Source organism: Hemicordylus capensis, chromosome 6, assembly GCF_027244095.1.
Source record: "Hemicordylus capensis ecotype Gifberg chromosome 6, rHemCap1.1.pri, whole genome shotgun sequence".
Lineage (NCBI taxonomy): Eukaryota > Metazoa > Chordata > Lepidosauria > Squamata > Cordylidae > Hemicordylus > Hemicordylus capensis.
The window spans coordinates 158,150,116-158,169,055 of record NC_069662.1 but is presented as its reverse complement, the minus strand read 5'-3'; the positions used below and the strand labels follow the sequence as shown (position 1 = coordinate 158,169,055).

Genomic DNA, 18,940 nt, shown 5'->3' with positions numbered 1-18,940 from the left:
GTTTGGGGAAATTTCTGTATCTTTGGCATTGAGCAGTAGGCCAGCTCAGTAGAATGCATTGGGTTTTGCCTTTTAGATGTCCTGTTGGGTTTAGTACAACTGGGTTATTCCTATGCCTCCCCGTCGGGAAGCAAAGGTTATTCTAAATCTGTATGGCTGAACACAAGAGGGAATTTATGATGTAGCATACGCCAGGTGGAGGAGAACCCTCTGGGTCTGGTGGCAAACACCCACTAATTCCAGACTGCTTAAAGGTGGCAGAATACGTCTGGCATTCCACAAGGAAAGTCCTCTTTTCAGTGGCAGCATTCATACTGCTTTCATATATGCTTAATCTTGGCAGCACATCTGCTAAAACTGGAACAATACAGAGAAGATTAGTGGGGCCCGTGCACATGGATGACTCTTTTGGCTGGGTCCCTTTCCAGAGGTAGCAAATGAACTCAATGGCCACTGCCATGTTGTGGATGCAGAAGGTTCTAAGTTCTGTGTAGACAATACTGAGCTAGATAGACCAATGGTCTGACTGGGTAGAGGGCAGCTTCCTCTGTTTCTGTGTAACCAACCCAAGTCTGATTCCTGAGCTCTCCATACAACATTCTCCCAAGATTTGCCACCCAGCTTCCAGATCTTGGGCATAGAAGTCGAGAGAATGTCAGGCAGGGAATCTCAGGAATTGGACTTGAGTGTGTTCAGATGTCACATCTGCTGCAAGTGAGTGCTCTTGCATCCCAGCATATCCTTGATATTTTCCCCACTTCCAGACTGGTCAGCTGTTATGTGAACCCAGCTGTGTATACTTTTTTCACCTAAAATGTCATGCTTATATTTTTCAAGATGTTTTTCTGATGCAGTTAGATACCTGGCTGCTTTCTGTTCTTCAGACATAAGGATTAGGGAAGAAATTTATATCTACATGAAAGTGGCTAATTATATATCTGAGTTGTGGTAACATCAAAAGGAGAATCAATAGAAGGCTCTATATATGAATGTAAATGTGAATATAGAAGGCTCTATGTGATGGCTAATTTTCAATTAAAAGGAGAACTGGAATGCTGACATATTTCTTTAAGTTTTTATTTTTGTTTGACCATGAGAAATTTTATTATATGAGAGTTTGGGCTCCCAGAAGGAGAATCCGATTGCATTTAGCACCTCATGTGACCGGACTCTTTGTGAATTGTAAGTATGGCTGTGATAAGTATTGAATTAAAAGTGCACTTCCTGGAATTATCTTTCATATGAAGTCCTAATAATCAATACAGTTTTAATGTCTTATGCTTTTTCTATATTTTATGTTCAATATATGCTGTAATAGAAGCTATATAAGTAAACAACAACTGTTTTTGTAGAAACCTTTCCTCGTCAGCTCTTATCTTTAATATTAGTCAGTTAAATACCCTCGTGAACACAAACTCACCTAGTAGTGTATTCTCAAAAACAGGACAACCCTCAGTTTTCTGATATAGCTTAAGCTTACTCTTAAGTACTGAAGGTATGAAAAGTCATCTAATGAGAGGCAATCTGGGACAACATGATATCCCACATTGTTCTCCCCCCCCATTTTTTCCCTTCACCCCACCTTCCGGCCTGGCCAAGCCTCCTGACTGTGCCAAGTGAGAGAAGAAGGGATCAGTTCAGCTGGCTAGCAAAATGCTTGGTAGGTAGAAAATGCAGGGTGAGTGTGTGCTCTAATGCCAGCTGCTTAGCCCACATCAGTGGCATGGCCAGTATCAGGAGATGTGGCACTTTGAGAGGTCTCTGAGCTCAAGCTAGCACTGGGTATGAACACACAGACCCAAGTAACTCACAAAGCCAGGCCTCAGCTTTGGCATCCTGGTGGTTTTAGAAACCACAGAAATGATGCCAGACTTCTTAGGAGGTCCAGCGTTCATATGATTTACAAATATGCCAAAAACATGAACATAAGCCTTTGCATATCCTGGACCAGTGGTATAGCTGGTGTGGATTCAACAATAGGGAAGGTTTATACAAATGGAGCCTCTAGAACTATTGTGGCTGGGGATGGTGGGAGTTGTAGTTCAACAATACCTCGAGAGTCAAGGATGCCTAACTCTGCTCTAGAAGATCAAGTGGTCAAAGTCTGTGCCACCGTCGAGCCCAATGGGAGGAGTTACAACTTGATTGTGTTTGATGTGTTGTGGTACAAAAGTATATTGTGGCAAGACATCAAAAAGCTTTAGTTTTTGCTTCTTTTTTCTGTAGGCAGGCTTTCCTGCATTCTAAAAGAAGCACACATTTTATCTGGAAGGAGAAATGTGATGGAGTTGTTTGTAATGATAGTTCAGCAGAAAATAAAATGTGTGCTGCTGACTCCACTAGGTCACATCAGCTGAAAATCACCATCAAATCCCAGTAGGGTAGGAGAACAGAAAAAGCCAGCATGAAATATTGATCAGAGGGATATTTGCCTCTTGTAGGAAACTTGATTTTCAAAGTAGAACACCTTCATGATTTCAAAGGGAGACATAACCCTTGAATGGAATCCAGAGATGATAGCTTCTTGCAAACAGCTCCGCTGGCAGGCAGAGTGAGGCCGACTGGGAGGGACTGGTGTGGTAGTGTTCTGGAACATGATGCAAATACCAATCATGCATTTAGGTGAGGGGTTTTTTGTTTTTAATTTCAGGAAATTTGACTTTGCTTTATTGGTTTGTGCGTGGACTAAGTTGTTACCCTTATATTCCTGTGATTACAATGGAAGCCCCAGTGAACTTAAAGTTATAATTCAGCCTAAAGGCCCAGATACAGGTAAAATTTGTGTGGAATTAGACACTGAGGCTGTTCTCACGGCCAAATGGGAGTGGGCTGGAGGGCAGGCAGGATCCTAACTTTCTGCTCTCAGTCAACCAGAGCCTCTTTTTGACTCTGCAATTCACATGCCCATACGGACGGTGCAGTAGCATTCTTCAAAGCTGAAAGTGGGAGCTAGGGCTCCCAGTGATCCCACAATGCATTGCATGAACAGCGGAAAGCCAGCCCTCAGCAGCTCTGCTCTACCTGGCCACACAAGCCACAGGACTCTATGCTCAACTTGCGCACCAGACTCTATGCTCAACCTGCCCACCAGCTCCCTAGGAACAATTAAAACCATTGGCAGCACAATGATCGAAGAGAAAAGGCAAGGCAGCTCTCTTCTTGTCCTACCTCACTTTTTACCTGGGTAGCAGATCTGGGCTATCCAGGTTTAGATCTGCTGGGTCATAAAGATTCCCACTGCCCCAGACGACCAAGGGTTCCTGGATTAAACCCTTCTACCCAGGTATTTGTGGTTGTGAGAACAGGCTTATTGGCTGACATTCTGTACAGCACCACCCACTGATCCAAGAGCAGGGGGTATATGCTGGTCCTGTGTGACTCCAAAGCCTGTCCACACTGCTCATGAAGAAGGAGAAGCTTCGTGACTCCTAAGGATTGCATCCTTGCTTTAGTGACAATTCTCCCATTGGGAATGATGGGAGATTGTTTGAGCAGTGAGGATGCAATCCTTTAGAGTCATGGAGCTTCTCCATCTTCACCAGCAGCATTGGAATCACATAGAACCAGTGTGTGTGTGTGTGTGCGCGCACACACACACACACACACACACAGCGCTCTTGGATTGGTGGGGCGGGGCACAGAATGTAAGTCATTTTGAAGAAAACACACACAAAAATAGCCAGGTCTTGGGGCAATAGCTTGTAAATGATAAGCATGGAGATTGATTTAAGGTTAAACTAATGTACTTTATTTAGAAGTACATGATGATAGGAAAGACCTATACCCTAGCTGCTAGCTCATCTGGTGGACCACTGTGTGAAACAGGATGCTGGACTAGATAGGCTTTGGCCTGATCCCACAGGGCTGTTCTTATGTTCTACATGGTGATCAGAGATAGACCTATAGAAGCATTCTGGGAAGGAGAAGGAGAAGGGGGAGGGGGGAGGAAGTCACTCCCAAGAGAGTTCCTGAGTATATTCTATTCATTGGGGTGTCACAGAGGCAGAGAAAAACAGGAAAGAGAAGCAGAACCTGAGTATCTCGACTTCCAATGCCCCCAGTGGTCATTAGGGTTATTGGTGCAAAAGGTCAATGCCATCTGAAGCTGGATCTCCAACAAGTGCCCATATCAGATGCCTGGGAGCCTTACCTAAAGAGTTCTCTGAAGGCAGAGCAGTTATGTGATAGAATGGTAATATATCAAATACATTGCTAGCAGCTGGCATCATAACAACATCCTTATTTTCTGATTCAAACAGCCAGTTCAGGGCTTACTTTCCTCCACCTCTCTCTTAAAGAAGTGTGTAGAGAAGAAATTTTTAAAAAACCAAAGCACACCATACATGTGAGTCTTTGAAACATCTACATGAATTCTGACACCTGGATCTTACAGACTTCAACCTCAAAACAGACTTGCTGTAGCAGCATGCAAAAACTGAGAATGGAAAACACCCAAAGAGACATCGCCATCTAAGTAGTGAAATTTAATGTGGTACCACGCCTGCCTTGCCACGATGTTATTGCAACTATTGTGGGCCAATACACAAGTGCATTTATCTCATCATTTTCCTTTGGTAAATAGATTAATAGGTTAAAAACCTTTTGATCAGCCGAAAGCATCCCCCAGTTTAACTGGGCAGCAAATTTTAAAAATTCCACGCCGTGCGCCATTAGTGCTAGGGATCTGCCAGGGCTGCTGCACAGCCTGAAAGGGTGTAGCTTGATGGAGAGGCTCAGGACATGTTAAAACTGCTTCTGGGCATTCGTGTAGTGCTACTTCCATTGGAAACGTCTGGAAGTAGTGCTGTGTTTGTCTTCCTCGAAGTGTTTTTTGAGTCATTCTGCAGCTCCCCCCTGCCCCGGCCCAATATGCTATGCTGCCCTTTCAAGTTGTGCAGCAACCCAGCAGGCTCCTAAGACTGATGTCCCACTGTGTGGAGTGTCGGCTTGCAACCAGGAAGTGCACTGGAGTGTCTTATGAAGCCCCAATGGCTTTATAAGGTGGAGGAATGTATCCACTCATGACCATGATCAGTTCTGCAGGGGCGTAGCCAGACTGCAGTGGGCCTGCTGCGGGGAAGAGTGAAGGTGAGCCTCTGCCCTCCTCCCCACTTCCTTCTTTAGAGAGGTGCAAGGGAGAGAGCAAAGAGGAAGTGGTCACCCAGCTGGTGGGCCCCCCTCCCTAGGGATATTTGTCCCCCGCCCCTGACACCCTCACCCCTTGTTCAGTTGCAGCTGTGCCTCTGGTTCCACACCCCAGCCGGATTTCATCTTTAGAGGTGAATCCCTGTCTGACGCCATCTAATCTACACAAGGGCGGCGAGGAGCCCCAAACAACTGCTAGGTGGTAGTTGTCAGTTTATTGCGACAGTAATGGCAGGCTTGCAGTGCCAGCTCCAATCTACCCATATATCATGTATGAAACCAAGAAAGGCCTGTGCTGGTTGCAGATCAGTGGTTTTAGGCGTTCCTCCACAGAAGAGAATATAATTGCTTTGCAATTGCAACTGCATTTGGTTTTGTGCAGTGTTTCCTCTAGAGAAGACAAACAGTTCAATAACATGTTGCCTCCACAGAAGACTTAAGAGTGGGACTTTGAGAGCAACCTTGGGAGAGCAGCATTGATCAGGCAGGGATGAGATTAAAGAAGAAAAGATGAACTCAGATCAGAAGCATTAGCATAGAGTTAGAATCCTTTCTATAAAAGGGATGCTTCAATAATTCTTATGTCAAGTGTTCTTGATTTTCCAGATGTTGTTGGATGACATCTCCCATCATTCCCAGACACAAAGGCTTGTTGGACTATAAAAGCCTGCAGCTATTATGGCTGGGGTTGATGGGAACTGTAGTCCACCAACATCTGGGGACCCAGGGTTGAGGACCCTTGTCGTATTCAAATTTCTCCCCAGATTTTGGAGTTCTGATATTGCTTCAACAAGTGAAACCAAGCAATTAGATATCCTCCAGCTTCTGACATCTATTTCAGATTTAATACTGAGCATTGTGGGGGTGACATCTTTCTGCTTTCTTCTGTTCATTTCTCCTCTATCCTTTCTACATTGTTGATCATGCACATGTGTCCTAGGATAAAATGTACAAGAAAAAAAGGCCTTGGTTTGATAATATATACTATATAGTAAGACATTTGGTGGTGTGTTTTACCTGTGCTCAGGAGCATGTATGTACATCAGTGAAACACCATACAAAAAGAATTGTAATGCAATCATATGTACAATCACATTTACATAGTCTCTTTTCAGTGCACAGTTATGCATTGATAATGTAAAGGAAGGGAAAGATGCAAATATGCTTAAAGCTGTGGAAATAGTGCACGCTCCAGTCCAGGGATTAATTCCAGGAATTACTTTACTTCAGCTGCAGTTAAAGACCACTGGGATGCAGAGTTGAGTGAATATCCAGAACAAAAATGGAATGGGGGAGATCTATGCATCCTACTCTATCATCGCATTCATTCATATTGTTCCTTAGCAGTATAGTTCAAGCCCCACTTTTCCTTCAAGCCTTTGGTTTAGCAATTTAGTCCTCATCCTCAAACCCCAAACCAAAAATATATCCCTGAGGCCAGCCTTCAGGGACATGTTTTTGGGTGGCACAGGAGGTTTTCTGGGGAAGGGGAGGTTGTCAGAAATCACCGCTTCCCAGATATACCAGTACAGTTAGTCTCCAAATGCTGTTAGTCTGCTCCTCTTGCTCCACCGGTGCTTCCTTGTTCTTTATGTCAGTCACTGATTCCATGTTTAGCTGTTTCAGCTGTTAGCAAGGACTCTTTCACCAGTCTGCTACCACTCAGTTGTTCTTAAGAGGCACCAAAGTCAACAGAAGTAAGAAGGGTCCTGCTTTGTCTCAGTCAAGGTTCTAAGTTTCTTTTACTAAATCGGAGAGTAAGACTTTTCAAAAAGGCATGTAACCAAGGTGGACATAACAGGAAACTGGAGGTCCCTTCAACTCCAGTTTCCTAACCCACATATCTGAATTCAGAGAAATGGAATTTGCAGGGGAAAGTGCAGTTTCTCTCCCTGAACTCCAATCTCAACCTTCAGTTCAGAGTGGAGTTTGGGCACTGCAAACTCCATTTCTGCAGTGCCAGCATTACATCTGAATGCTGGCACCACAATTTTGGCCCCACAGAACTGGAGTTGAGGGAGGAAGCTCCTCCCTCACTCTGGCCTGATTGGCTGTGCGGGCTGTCCTCCTTTGAAGAAGGAAGCCCACACAGCCAGCTCCCCCACCTCTCTGCTGACTTTCCCCAACGTCCAAACATGGGCAGGAGGTTGAGCGGGGAGTGGGATGCAGAACCGCAGGTCCATTGGCCTTGTAAAGCATGGATGCAGAACTGTTACCTAAACTGCTACCCAGAACACTTATGAAATTAAAAATATTTATAATACAGAAGAAACAGACCAACATAGCAGAAGAAAGAAAGAAAGAAAGAAAGAAAGAAAGAAAGAAAGAAAGAAAGAAAGAAAGAGCTACAGAAGGGCAGCATGGGTGGGCACCCCACTTGCTCCCCCATTGATGAACTCAACAGGATTTATTTCAGTGGAAATATGTTCAGGATGAGAGTGTTAAAGTGAAATACACTATTATTTCTGTTTCAGAAATCTAACATATGGGACACAACGCATGCGCCCAGAAGTGCACTTTGTCCTCCCCCCCCACAATTTTTTTCTGGTGCCACCACTGGAAGGAAGGAAGAAGGCTGGTTGATGCAGGCAAATTCTTTCTCCTAAAATGAGATTACCCATCAAATGTCCATTTCAAAAAGTCCATGATAGCACTGCCCATATGGCTTCCTGGCCACTTCTGATGTAGAGCAACTCCAGGCAAATGATGTGTGTCATTTACACATGAAGTAGAACCCATCTTAGAGAGAGAGAGAAGAAAGCTGCCGTGCTTGTCCCATCTCTTTCAAAACCTTTAGTGTCCTACTATGACCATAAGTCCATACCTCCATACCTCCAGGACTCTGGGCCAATCACAGCTGGCAAAGGCATGCATGTCGCATCCTCCACCAGAGCTACATAATTACACCTCTGCTAGGGAACAGATTTCATAACATTTCAACTGGGAATCCCACAAGGCCAGGCAGACAGTGCACCAACTTGCTCCCAGTGTGTGGCAGACAGAAATAAAAATGGAAATGCTGCACACACACACACACACCCCCAGTAATATTTGCTTTGCAAGTGTTGCTGGCTCACAAAATATAGCTCTACTCTGTTGAAATAGCATCTAACCATGCCAAGCTGGCTGAACTTTAACAAGGACAACCAATACAAGTCAGTTCACCACATTTATAACCATATCACTGGATATCATTTCCAGAGTACTGCTTTCCTGTTTACAAGACAAAAATCTGCCTTTCAGAGAGCAGATCTGATGCAACGTTGGAAGCTACTACATAACTGGACAAAATAGGATGGTTTCCCACAATTTATGAAACTTTCTCCCAAATAAAGCTTCCATGTGCTGCAGTGTTTACAGCCGTGCTGCCAATTTCCTAGGCTTTTGTTTTGCTATATTTCTTTTCTGAGCAGAAGGAGGACTCTAAATTTTTAAATTCTGATCAATGAACTGACATGCCTCTGAAGTGCTGTGCTAGCATTGAGCTGAGCTTGGATCTCCAGACAGTTCTAGGCAGCTGAAAACATAATCTGCTTGGATTCAAACTAAGAATGTTATGCATGCAGGAGCACTGTCTCACCCCTTTTTTGCTGGAAACGTACAATGCATTGTTTTAACTCATTTTTCTGTATACTCATATGGGAAGGATAATAAAAATACAGACTTATAAGGGACGAAAGATCAGCCCTGAGCCAAAGACATAACTCTCCATCCATCAGTTTATTACTGGATCAACTCGTGCTCTTCAGACCACAGTGTGCCACAAGCAGTGAACAAGTATCCTGCAGAACAGCCACCTGAAGAACAAATAGTTCCAGATGGCACAAGCAGTGTAGGCAAGCTGCATCCTACAGAAGAAGGCACTATCCCTTTCCTGTAGTATCACCCAGTTTGAGGGCTGGGTTGTACTGTCATGGCTACTGGTTAGGCTGAGTGCCAGTTAATGGTCCACAATGAGGTTTCCTCTATGGCAGGGCTGCTCATCTTCGGCCCTCCTGCAGATGTTGACCTACAACTCCCATAATCCGTGGCTATTGGCCACTGTGGCTGGGGCTTATGGGAGTTGTAGTCCAAAAACAGCTGGGGGGGGGCAAGTTGAGCAGGCCTGCTCTATGGAAACCAATGCTTAGGAGATAGCTGAGCATCTCTCTGTGTTTGAATGAAACTGTAGTGGCCCAGCCCCTGGTCATCATAGCAACTCTGAGTTGGACACTAAGGAGGAAGGGCCTGCATCAGCCCCATGACACTACAATGGAACCTGAGAGCCCTAGAACTAGAGTCCCCCAAGGAAGCTCCCTCAGGGCCTCAACTCCTTGGGGCAGCACTCTCAGAACCCAAACCCAGTACAGAACCGGCCTCTCCCACCCCATCATGCCCCTCAGCACCTGAACGCCAGCATCAACAATCAGGTCAGCAGGAGCAGTGGAAGAAAAGAGCCAGACTCCAGAAGGTGGCCCCTTTAAGGCATCTACTCCCCAGGCAGGGAGGCAGAGCCCAGGAGGGGTAGTCTGGGCTTAGAGGTACTTAAGGGCTCAGTCTGACTCTGAGTGGTGTTGAGTCAACTTGTTCCCTTGGTCCTTCTAAAATCTTGCAGACTGACCTTGCTTTGCCATTGCCTCACCTTGCCTTGCTTTCGCCTCATCTTTGCGTTCCTTCATGCGTGAGCCAGCAAGACAAGACAGAGCCATGCATCAGAACATGTAGGGCTGGTTTAAGCATACTGCAGCCACTACTACTGCAGGGGGCCACAGAATTTTTTTGCGGGGGGTATCATACTGGGCTGGGGTCTGTGCAGAAGAACAGCAAAAGAAGGAGAGAGAGAGAGAGAGTGTGTGTGTCAGAGTCTCAGAAGCCGTACTCTTGCAAGCATGACTTGTCCCCTTAGCTAAGCAGGGTCCACCCTGGTTGCATATGAATGGGAGATTTTGTGTGAGCACTGTAAGATATTCCCCTCAGGAGATGGAGCTGCTCTGGGAAGAGCAGAAGGTTCCAAGTTCCCTCCCTGGCAGCATCTCCAAGATAGGGCTGACAGAGACTCCTGCCTGCAGCCTTGGAGAAAGCCACTGCCAGTCTGTGTAGACAATACTGAGCTAGATAGACCAATGGTTTGACTCAGTATATGGCAGCTTCCTATGTTCCTATGAGACAGGAGTTCAGATAGGCTCGCCCTCCAATGATACTGAGAGAACAAGAGAGGCAGGAGCCACGGGGCAGCTGAGGATGACACCACCCATGGAGAGCTGAAGGACCTGGCACTTTCTGTGTGCAAAGCAGGGGTTCTATTCCATATGTTTTCCCTGGCTGCCTTCCACTGAGTCGGGACTTTGGTCCAGTTAGCCCAGTACTGTCCACTCTGACTGGCAGCAGCTCTTGAAGCTCCTCCCCAGCTCTGTGACCCGAGAACCCTGCAGCTAGAAATAGAACCTAGGACCTTCTGAATACAAAGTCTATTTTCTGCACACTGAATTCCTCAGATTAATGATACACGGTGTGAGAAAGTCCTCCCTTTCCTCCATCCTAAACATCCTGCCAATCAGCTTCATTGGATGACCCCTGCAATGAAAATGAGGCAAATATAAATGAAGAATGGAGAAGTTGCTTGGGGGCTGTTGTTAGTTCTCTTTCTTGTGTTCTAGATTGTTGCCAACTGAGCTGAGGTAGAGGAGCAGCTGAGAGATCAAAGTGCCGACAGCCTCCCCACTCTCTAGCCCAAAGGAAATTAACTGTACAGAGGGGCCCTCAAACCTAATTTTGCAGTAGGCCCCCACAAATTCTAGAATCAGCCCTGAGAACATGGAGAATGTGACACACTCCCCCCACCCCCGCCAGAAGCTAAGGGGAGAGGGCAGATGTAAGTGCCTATGTGCGCATGTGAAGAAATGGCAGTTCACACTGCCAGAGCATAAAGAGAGCCATAAGTTGGTTGAAGGCACATTGAAAGCACTGGGGATGTGGTACAGGATAGTAGTCCTGCTGCCTTATAGGAGTGTCTGATGCTTGCTTCCACTTCTGCTCTGCTTGCATACTTGCAAATAAAGATAATCTATAAAGGCACCATCAGTTTCTGGTGCTCTCATGCAAAAGAAACCAAACTTGGATTTCACGGCCTCAGGAAATTCTCACAGCAACAATATCATTGGTTGACACCATTGACCTTTAATGCCTGATAAAAAGTATTCATATCCACAAACCGATTAAGTAAGAATACGTAGATTTAAGTCTGTTCAGCCCTACTGACTTTGCTTTATTTAAGCATAGGGCAGAAAACCAATGGAATCCTGGTTGCTCCAAAGGCAATAACTCTCTGTCTCATGCCACAGGGGTTGTCACTATTTATTTATTTATTTATTTACAGTGAAGTGACATAACTGAGCTGATCCCTCCACCCCACAGAATTTTGGCATGCCAGAACAACAAGAAGATTTTTTCAAGAAGTATTTTGAGTTGTCAAAGGAATTCTAGGATGTGGTGAGTTCTGACCATGTTGTGTGCCAGAGCGCTCACATGTTGGTTCCTGTTGTACCACAATTGTGGGAACATTGAACTCATGGCCAGGTATCAGGACTAGCTTGTGCCAGAAATAGAGGCAGATGGAACTTCCTCTCCTCTTCAAAGAAGGATAGCCCAAACTGGGACAGCGGGGAGAAGACACACCCTGAGGGATGTTCTAAGACCATCACCCCTGAAGAACCCCATCCAAGGAGTCTGTGGAATCAAGGTACCTGATGTTCTGATGCTATGTGGACTACACACCCAAGCTCCAGATCATCTACTATCACTCCTTGAGCCTCAGAAGCTGAGATGGTGATGAGCCTGAGCAGAGGCTCAGATCAGAAGCTGCTGGGCATGTCTGGCAGCATGAGCCTTCCGACACTTTGATTCCTGCTTGGGAGGAGGAAGCAAGAACTGACTCATGTTCTAGACCAGGGATTCTCAGCATTGGGTCCCCAGAAGTGATTGGACTTCTGCTCCCATAATCCCCAGTCCCAGTGGCCTTTGGTTGGGGATTATGTGAGTTGAAGTCCAATAACATCTGAGGACCCAACATTGAAAATCCCTGTTCTAGGTTACGGCACTGCTGATGCTTCAGTAGAGCCCACTGCATAACTGCTCCTTAACAGCTTGGGCACTGCTGGTGCATATCTTCTGCATTGTGCTCTTGTCTGACTCTTTGGCTGGACAGCTCCCCTGCTGATTTGGTTCACTTTGTCTTGGACCTATTCTTAGGAACACGGGAAGCTGCCTTATACTGAATCAGTGTGTAGGGGAAGAATGGCAGTTCAGTCCCCAAATAGCAAAGCAAAACCAGTTTGGTGAGAAAGCAGCAAAGCAAGAGGTCTTGAGACAGTTCTTTAGTACTGAAGAACTCCAAGGGTTTATTTAAAGAAAAGGTTACAAACAAATGTGAAAAGACCTGCAGTTCAATTTCAGCTGTAGCTCATGGCTGAAGAGAGAGACAAAAACAAACAAACAAACAGCCATCTCTGGAGAGACAAAACTGGAGACTAACACTGGAAGAACAAAGAGGGGAGGAGTCCAGCACCCTAAATGTCCAACCACCCCAGTGGTCACTATGAGACATTCCAGCTGAGAGCTGATGCTGCCAGGGTCCTAGCTCCAACAGTAAGGCCATTGGTCCCTCTAGCTCAGTATTGTCTACACTGATTTGCAGCAGCTGTCCAAGGCTTCAGGCCGGAGTTTCTCTCAGCTCTACCTGGAGATGCCAGGGAGAGAGCCTGGGACCTTCTGCATGCAGATGCTCTTCCACTGAACTGTGGCCTCATTTCCTAAGGGGCGGGGGTGGTAAGAGGTGCCTTTAAGGAGTAATAAGCAGGTGCTTACCAGCATGTAAGCAACACCTGCAAGCTGCCGCACTCCACCCGCAATCCCATGTGGAGCAGTGGCACTCTTCCCAGCATCTGGAGGGGCCACAGCATGGTCCTGGTCTCTGTATGTGCATGGAAGCTCCACACATGCGCAGAGGCTAGGCTGGGTGGATGCTGGGTGGAGCACCATGGCCCTGCACGGGATGCGGGCAGAGCGTGGCACCTTGCAGGTGCTGCTTACATGCTGGTAAGCACCTGCTTACTACTACTACTACTACTACTACTATGAATTTTTCTATACCACTTCTCAATCAAAGTTCTCAAAGTGGTTTACATAAAATAATAAACAATACATAAATAAGATGGCTCCCTGTCCCCAAAGGGCTCACATTCTGAAAAGAAACAAGGTTGACACCAGAAACAGTCACTGAAGGGATGCTGTGCTGGGGTTGGATAGGGCAAATTGCTCTCTCACTGCTAAATATAAGATAATCACCACTTTAAAAGGTGCCTCTTTGCTCAGTTGGCAAGGGTTAGGGTGCCTCTCCCCCAGCACTGACTTCACCGGCTGCTTCTTCTATCCTAAGGGGAATATCTTATAGCACTCCCATGTAGTCACCCATCCAAATGCACTCCAAGGTGGACCCTGCTTAGCAAAGGGTACAATTCATGCTCGCTGCCACAAGACCAGCTGTCCTCCCCAAAGTTACTCTGTGTGCAGCACCCAACCTCCTCTTGCCTTGCTGGACAGCTCCATAGCTTTGCCAGTACGGTGGAGAATCTAACTCAGGGTTGGCAGGACATCAGTTCATCATGTAAACAGGGGCGTATCTAGGGTAAGGCAGGCAGGGCACGTGTCCTGGGTGCCACTTGAAGGGGGGCACCATTTTTAAAAATTATTATTTTTTAAAAAAATGGCAACTGAAAACAAAATGGCCACCACACATGCTCAAATGGCCTCTGTGAGGCCCTAGGCCATGCCAGGCCTTGCAGAGGCCATTTGAGCATGCGATTTTGTTTTCAGCCATTTGTTTTCAGCTGCCATATATATATATATATATATATATATATATATATATATATATATATATGGCACTGCACATGCTCAAATGGTCCCTGAGAGGCCCTAGAGGCCAGTGGGGGGAGGGGGAACCTTTGCAGACACTCCTCACATGACCTTTAGGAAGCCCCCCGAAGGGGCTACAGGTAAAAATTTTTTTAAAAAATTAATATAATATAAGTCACTGTACACATATTTAGTTTGGCACTATAGTATTCATTTGCTCTTTTTGCTTCTTGTGATAAGTGAGTTAAATGTGATGTCTTAATAATATGGCTATTAGCAATAGCAATAGCACTTACATTTATATACTGCTTTATAGCCAGAGCTCTCTAAGTGGTTTACAATGATTTAGCATATTGCCCCCAACATTCTGGGTACTCATTTTACCGACCTCAGAAGGATGGAAGGCTGAGTCAACCTTGAGCCCCTGGTCAGGATTGAACTTGTAACCTTCTGGTTACAGGGCAGCAGTTTTACCACTGCGCCACCAGGGGCTCTATTAATGGTGAGTTTGTCTTTGAATCAGTGTGAAATCCTTAGTATTAAGGCTCACTGAGAATTTCTTGCTCTCTCTCATTTTAAATGTCTATCTGAAAAACTAGAATATAATCCAAGCATTGACACAGTTTACTCTGCATATCCTTTAATTATTTTCAGAGTATCTGAGAAAAGTCAAATTCTCCATTTATTTTTTAAACTGATGTAATAGTGATGCTACAATGCATAGTAGAGAATTAGACAGGCACTTCTGTTTAGTTTTCCAAGTACACTTCCACATAGTATTTGGGATATTTCATGAGCCCCAGCATACTGAAATTTGTAGTTTTCCAGCATTTTTTGGTTTGGCTACATCCACTGCTAAATAGTTTTTGAAATATTAAAAGATTAATGAGCTTGACTTGTATTTTTCAGCTAATATATGGTAAAGTTATCTGAAAGATAGATGTCAGATGTTTGGACAGGGTGCACAATTTCAGTGCTTGCCCTAGGCACTATTTTCCCTAGATATGCCTCTGCATGTAAAGCACAATGGCTGACAACCTGCACTTGTGCAACAGACAAAACTGACACTATTGCAAGAAACTCACATAGCTGTGCCAAATCACAGGGATTTGGGGAACGGTGCTCTTGTGTAAAAGCTCCCTGTAAAATGTATGAAGCATGCCACAGGCTTCCTGCAGATTAGCACTTGGCAGGATTTCAATGAAGGCCTTGGAAAGGATATTTAGATGCCGTGACGTGTCTATATATTTACAAAGATTAGAATCATTCAAACAATGGTTTTTCCCATGGCACTCTATGGATGTGAAAGCTGGACTTTGAAGAAGCAAGAGAGAAAAAGCATTGATGTTTTTGAACTTTGGTACTGGAGAAGACTTTTGAGGATACCATGGACAGCCAGGTAAACAAACAAACAAATAGATCATAGGACAAATCAATCCAGAATTTTCATTCGAGGCACAAATGACCAGGCTGAAACTATCATACTTTGGACACATTATGCGGAAACTCAGCTCCCTTGAGAAGTCCATAATTCTGGGGAAAGTTGAAGGAAAGAGAAAAAGAGGATGACCAGCAGCAAGGTGGATGGACTCAATTACGACAGCAATGAATGCACCACTGAGAGACCTTAAAGGCCAAGTTGAAGATAGATCATCCTGGAGAGGATCTATCTATATGGTTGCTAGGAGTCAACACCCACTTGATGGCACTTAATCAATCAATCAATCAATTAATCAATGCCACAGGCTGCATCTTGTTGTGCAAACACAAATATGTTTACACTAGTGCAACACTAGCCTGGAACTAGCTAGCACAATAGCCTTGGGCTAGTGCAACATCCTTCCACAAGAACAGCGTAAGGATCTTGGCCAATGAAAGCAACTTGCTCCTGGGCAGGGGAGATGCAAACTTCTATTTGGGCAAAACACCTGCTGTGCTTCCTGTTGATCCTGCCACCCACATTGCCATGTCTAAAGCAGCTTTCAATGCCCAGTGAAATTAAACTTGGAATTGAAAAGTGGGGCGGGGGGACTGAAGAGGCACATGGAACCTAATTAGACCTAGAATTTGATTTTACATTATGAGCATCAGGAAACTGCTCAGAATATGTTCATATTAAAAGAAAAATAAAGGTGTCATTCAGCAAGATATTTTGGAAATCTCAAACAAGCAAAGTGCTGACATATAGTAATTGATAAATACTACCTCAGCGCATTTTTAGGGAAGGGTAAATACATCTGGGGTTGTGAAGCAAGGAAGACATAAAACCCTGCTAACTGAGCAAAGACGCACCTTTTTAAAGTGGCAATTCTCTTTATTTAGCAGCAGGAGAGCAACTGGCCCTATCCATCCCCAGCACAGCTTCCCTCCACTGGCTGTTGCTGGTGTCTATCTTATGTTTCTTTTTTAGATTGTTAGCCTTTTGAGGACAGGGAGCCATTTTTAAAATGTATTTATATCTATGTAAACCGTTTTGGGAACTTTTGTTGAAAAGCAGTATATACAGTAAATATTTGTGGTATCCGTATGCGTATTATAAAACTGTTGCAGTAATGAGAAGATTTATTTCATTCCATGCTTTCCATCCACCTAAAACAAATTAACTTCATTCTACTGCTGTAATGATGGAAGTAATCAGGGAAATGTTAATCAAAGCGAATATAACACTCTGAAAGGGTCTGGGAAATGAATTACCTTAAATGAATGTTTGAATTGGGTAATAATTTCATTGCAAGATCTGCAAATGAGGAACTCAACAGACACTTTATTTATATATATATTTGTCATCATTAATGAATTCCATTCATGCAGGTCAGAATGGCTCTTGCCAACTCAGAAATATTATGAATGTTGAACAGGATCATCTCTACCTCTCTTTGGAATATGGGTTGAATTTTCTCAGGGCTGGTTTAGATGTTAACTACTAACCTATGAGGCTGTACTGATGATGCTCTGACCATGGTGGCATTGCCCACGGGAACAGTAACACTCAAATACTTCTTATGGCATGTACTGCTCAATATATCTGTTCATCTTTTTTACATCTCACCTATGCTGAATTGTGAAGGTGCCAACATTTTCATAGCATTGCATTGGGCATAAACATTTGCACATTTATGACTCATAAATCTGAAAAAATGTGCTCTTGGGAATATAGAAAAACATATACTTTGAAATGAACATGTCCAAAGCTTGTGGCAGGGCATGCAGTGGGAATGGCTTTTTTCCTGTAGCTTCCTGTCATTTGTATAATGAACTATTTCTTTGCTCAATATAAAACCAACATCCCCATTTTGCCTCTGTCACATATTGTGTAGGAGGAGGAGGAGGACATGCAACATTAAAATGATTAATTGGTTAGATTAATTGATTCACAAAACTTGATTGGCTAAAAAGATTCTTCAGCTGATGGGGATCAAGCCATAGCTCAACATTACAGCATGTGCTTTGCAAGCAGAAGGTTCCAGGTTCAATCCCTGACATCTTCAGGTAGGGCTGGGAGAGACTCCTGCTTGAAACCTTGGAGAAGCTGCTGACAGTCAGTGTAGACAATACTGAGCTAGATGGACCAAGGGTCTGACGCAGTATAAGGCAGTTTCTGATCTTAGGTTCCTATCAATCAGACATTTTAAATTATGATTAATGCACATACTTAACAAAACTGCAGATAGAAAGCAACATCCTAGAAGAAGCATTATCTCATCATTCTTACCCAGGAGGGAATACCTCTTCTAAGACTGTGATTTCTACAAGACATCATGTATCATCTAAAAACTAATAAAAGAGGATAAGCTTTTTTCTTTAGAACTGCTGGGTTGTAAAGGAGTCAGTGATGATGAATCAGCATTGAAAAAAGTTTCAATTAACTACAGTGGAACTTAATCTTGACTAGCTTTCTTTGGAAACAACCAATTTTTACTCATATCCAAATCTAATCAACTAATTAATTTAACCAATCAATTAATCTCCTAAAGCTCACATGATTAATCAGCTAAGATTTATTTAATTGGGTGACAGCCTTAATATGCAAATATTCTCATTCTACTTCATTCCCTCTTGCTCTGCTCCTGAAATTTTTTGCAGCATGGACAGCATTTTACTTGGTTAAGAAGCGTAGCTCACATCTGCCTACAAGTGGGAACAACACTTTACTTCCCTGTTTTTGTAACTGTTGGAAGTTAAGGACTTTGCGCTGTCTCCTCTCAGACAGTGGAGGACAGACTAGTGAGTCAGAGGGCTAGAGGGTCAAGACACTGGTCATCCCTTCTCCACTGCTCTGACACTATCCCTTTGAAATGTAGATTGCTACTCTTAGGGATAAACTTCCTTTCTCTCTCTCTCTCTTCCCTACCTGCCCTTCTACCTTGCAACATGGCAAGCCTCTCTCCCTGCACCATATGTGCAGAGAAGATGCAGAATCCATCTGCATCCAGCTAGATAGATAGATTAGAGATCCTAACTCCTCACTTTCCTATCTAGAATGGAGTTCCTTAATAAATGCCTTTTATATTGATTTGAAACTATGAATTGGCTCCAAGTTACTTTACTCTCAGCATACACGCATGCCTAACTAAATCCGCTGTGTTGTGCCTCTGTGCACTCTGCTATAATGAGAAAGGGATTCTCTCACCACAGAGAATTTCCAATAGTAACTGAGGTTGCAGCTACATCGAATTTCCAGCTACAGCTATTTTAAAAGTGCATGAGCAAAATGGGAAACTCCTCGATAATTATGCCGCAGCTGAGGGCCCAATCTCATTGAGTCTTTACCCTAAAGCTTATTTATCTGTTGTGGTTGGTGTGCTGTGGAATGCCCTCCTGAAGCATATTTGCCTGACACCTGCTTTGATTTATTTTAGATGCCAGGGGAAAACAGTTTTATTTGCTAAAGCCTCTGGTGGTT

At 44.2% G+C, this 18,940-nt stretch overlaps 1 non-coding gene across 1 annotated transcript; it reads left to right on the top strand.

The window, feature by feature from the left end:
• Positions 1-326: 326 nt before the first annotated feature.
• LOC128332235 (U6 spliceosomal RNA) lies at positions 327-434 on the top strand. The gene has a single exon (XR_008310638.1). It is a non-coding gene; the product is annotated as a U6 spliceosomal RNA (small nuclear RNA).
• Positions 435-18,940: the final 18,506 nt, after the last annotated feature.